Raw genomic sequence first — 4249 nt, 5'->3', positions numbered from 1 at the left:
GCATAAAAGCTATGGAAGGAAAGTCACCAAGAGGATAAGCAGGAGGGAAACCACCTTCCTGTCAGGACACATTGTTGCCTCTTAAAGGAGATAAATTTGAAAAAAAAGTGCAGGGCCAGGGAGAGAAATTTACCCTCTGTGACCCTAAAGTGCTCCATAATAAGTATAAACTAAAAAGAAAAGAGAGAGAGAGAGAGAGAGAAAGAGAGCAGAAGATATGAGAATAACATAATTTTTCTAACTTTGAGAAAAATAACAACCTCCCAAGGTATTGATGGACCAGGTAATACACTCTAAACAAATAGTTCATTTTTAAATGTTTTAGACATCTAAATTCATCATCCAAATTTTATTTAAAATCTTCTGCTTCTTGCCTATTGACCATGAAAATCTATTCCTCCAAATTTCACAAAACTGATTTAGATAGAATAACATCCAAAATTCCAATCAGGTTTTATGACCTTTATTAATTTAATCAACATTTATCAGTTATTCAACTGAATCTACATTAAAAAGTATACATTTTATTTGTTATATTTATCCACTAATTATTAATTAAGCAAATTAATGGCAACATGTTAATTCAAACTTTAAAATATAGACAATGACAGAATTATGCAAACATGCAAGGACTAATTTTTGAGAATACTGTTCTTTGAGAAATTATCATTGTAGATTTTTATTTTATACAATTTTCAGAAGCATTTAATTAAAAGAGTGAAGGATAATTTCCAAAATTTCTAGAAACAGTTTCTTTGCAACTGTTGACTTCATTAAAGTTTTCCATAAAGTTAAAGATAGTGTTCCTAGAAAAATAGTAAAGATATGTAAGAGTTTTAGGTAAAATTTTAATTTTGATCCCCAATGGTGAAACTATCTAAAAACAAAACTCAGTATAATTAGTATAAAATTAGCATGTTTTCATATAAATTCTTTAATAAAACTATATTTTGCTCTTTAAAATTATGTCTTTTAAATTTTGCCTTCATATCCAAACTTGTGCAGAAGTAACTAAAGAAAATAATGGATACAACAGTGATTGAGGCAATGAAAACCTGTAAAAAATGAGGTGTCATTTTTCTTGTATCAGATTCTTGAAAATTAGAAAGTTTGTTAATATTCATTTTTGGTGTCTTGAAGAAATATGAACTTTAATAAATCATTTGTGCTGTTTTGTTTTTATTCTTGTTTTGACAAGAATGTAATCCATAGCACACTGTTTAATTGCCACTTGGCAACACCTGATCCATAAATTCACTCCTAGTAATATAATCTGTCACTATCCCAACAAATTATACTAATTAAAGTACACAATGAATTTCACTTTTACAGTACCTAAAACCAAAAAGAGTATCAGTCCACTCAATGGAAAGTTATATATTATTTAGAGACTAATGTGGGTCAATATTTGCTGACTGGCTAATATCTCAAATACATATAGCTACTGAAAAATTTATAGCACAGAGCAGTGCCATACATATAATCTCATTTATGCAAACAGCACAGTTTTTAATCCAATTATTTGTTTATTTTATACCTATTTACTACCTCATGTAAATGTTTTTTGGTAGGAATAGGCCTAAAATTTAAACAATTAGAATCAGGCAAGGAATTAAGATATGGAAGTTAAAAGATGATGGCAAGAGGATAAATTTTACATGCATTTAATAACTCTGCAGTGTTTTAATTTTTAATAACAGGCATATATTGAACACATAAAATAAGTATAAGTGAAATTATAGTAAAAATGAAATATTAAGAAATGGAGAAAAGGTGTTTAGTAATGTTATGAATTTTCAGTAAGACAGAGGTATCAGAATGGATTGATAACTTGATGAGCAAAAAAAGAAATACACAGAAGTCATGAGCCTGGAGCTACTGACCTTTTTATTCTATTGATTCTCTGATAGGAAGAGCATGTTTGTTTCCCATTGCTTTATTTTATGTGCAACTATTTCCATTAATATCCCTGGACTCTTGGCTAATCTCTGAGCTCTTGGCTCCCTATGGAGGTCCCTGATTGGTGGCAGACCAGTGCTTGGAGCTTACATGTCAAAAATCTCAAGTCTCAAGAATCACTCATTTATCTGTTGTTCTATACCAGCAGTGATGCAGAGCAACCATATGAGTCATTATTCTGCAGACTAAACTCTCCCTGCATGGCTTTTCCTAAGTCTGGTTGTGGAAAATAAATATTTTTTTAATGCCAAAATATGGAGATTTGAAGACTTAAAAATATCAGGGCACAATAGCTAAAATATAAAGAAATGCAGTCCAGTTTCCAGTGTCAAGCAAAAGCTGAAATTTTCTGACCTCAAAAACGTAGCCGAGTGTTATACTAAAAAGTTGGTTCAGGGACGCCTGGGTGGCTCAGTTGGTTAAGCAGCTGCCTTCCGCTCAGGTCATGATCCCAGCGTCCTGGGATCGAGTCCCACATTGGGCTCCTTGCTCGGCAGGGAGCCTGCTTCTCCCTCTGCCTCTGCCTGCCTCTTTGTCTGCCTGTGCTCGCTCGCTCTCTCTCCCTCTGTCTCTGGCAAATAAATAAATAAAATCTTTAAAAAAAAAAAAAGTTAGTTCAGTGTATGTTTACTGACTATACATTAAACATGTTCAACTGTAGAACTATTTTTATTAATGGTATCCTATTTTTTCTATACTTGAATTAATTAAAAATATCTGCTAAGGCTTAAAGCACTGTTTCTGAATTCTGAGTATCAATGAATGCATGCAATTAGTAAAGGAAGATAGGAAACAAGGTAGCTAATTCAACTATATTCCAACTTGTCTTTTTTTTTTTTTATTGTAGCCCATAGAGTCAATTCAGAACTCCATAACAAATCCAAAGTTAATTGTAGTAAAACAGGAATTTTTAAAAAATCTAGAAATCTGTTGTGCACAATCTTTAAAATATGATTAATTTTAACCATCCATTCTGTGCCTCCCTCTACCTACTAGGCCAGTAGAGTTTGTTCATATCATCTGAGCCTACACTGTACTTTCTATATCTGACAATGTGGCAAAGATGACTAGCAATCAATACATTTTGTGATTCTGCTAACAGTGGGGCTCAGGCAAGAATTAACTTTCCTAAGTCCCTCCTATGCAGCATCTAGTTGGGCTGTATTGCCATTCCTACCAAAGTTATGTGAAATACAGATAAGTTTGTCACTTCTAGTCTAGGCTTTTCAAAGGGGGGCCTCTTAAGCTAATTTCATAGAATTACTTTATAAGGAGGATATAGTGAAGCTGTGAAGGAGGATGGAGACAGAGATGGAAAGATCCTAGGTCTCTGAATTACCATGGAAGAAAGCCTCCTACCTATCGAGTTCACATCCTACATCATCATTATGTGAGCCAGAAATAGAATCCTTTGAGTTTTCCAATTACAATTTGAAGATTTGTTCATTAAAACAGTGAGTGTTACCCTAAGTAATACACATACAAGTTTTACATTTAAAATATAATGCATTCATTTTTATTTTGCCTCATATCTTTTTCTGATTTCTGCTTTAGGGAGTATAAATGGAACATACAGACACACACACACAGACACAGACACACACACACACACACACACACACATAATTCTTTTTTTCTCAGTAAAATAAGGATAAATGGTATTTTGGAAATTGAATGACGAAGTAGTTCTCAAATTTACCATTATGTAATTTCTTCTATGTTTTCCACTATCGGTAAACCTAGGGTTTTGAAATTTTGAACAAATATACCTTCTTCAAAACCAGAATTGGAGGAGGGGGTCAAGTTTTTTTCTTTATGTCTACAATCATAAATGATGAGGATGAGGGAAGTTCATAAAACACAACTTATTTCATGGTTCTGTTAGTCATGGCAAGTGTCATATTTGTTTAGTATCTTTCTCTTTTAAAAACAAAAATAAGATAAAATAGCAAAATTTATCCAAGGAAGAAATAGAGATTTCCATTGTCTCCTTGTCAAATTAGTATGTGATGATATTGATCTGCTTTGTGTAAGAGTCCCAGAGGAGAGGACATGCTAAATAAGGGAGGGCCTGTAATACATGCTCATTAAATGAAGCCAATCATAAACCCACAAGGATTAATGTTAAAACTTTGAAACAGATATCTTAGGAAGTCAACATTTTCTTCTTTATATAATCTATTGTAATGATTTATGATTCTAATGGTATTTCATTTCAATATGTATGAAAACAACACAACATAAAGAATTCACACACAAAAAAAAGTTCTCTGTTTCTCTTACCTGTATA

Source organism: Mustela putorius, unplaced genomic scaffold (assembly GCF_011764305.1).
Source record: "Mustela putorius furo isolate JIRA1106 unplaced genomic scaffold, ASM1176430v1.1 tig00003863_pilon_pilon_pilon, whole genome shotgun sequence".
NCBI lineage: Eukaryota > Metazoa > Chordata > Mammalia > Carnivora > Mustelidae > Mustela > Mustela putorius.
This window is presented reverse-complemented; position numbering follows the sequence as displayed.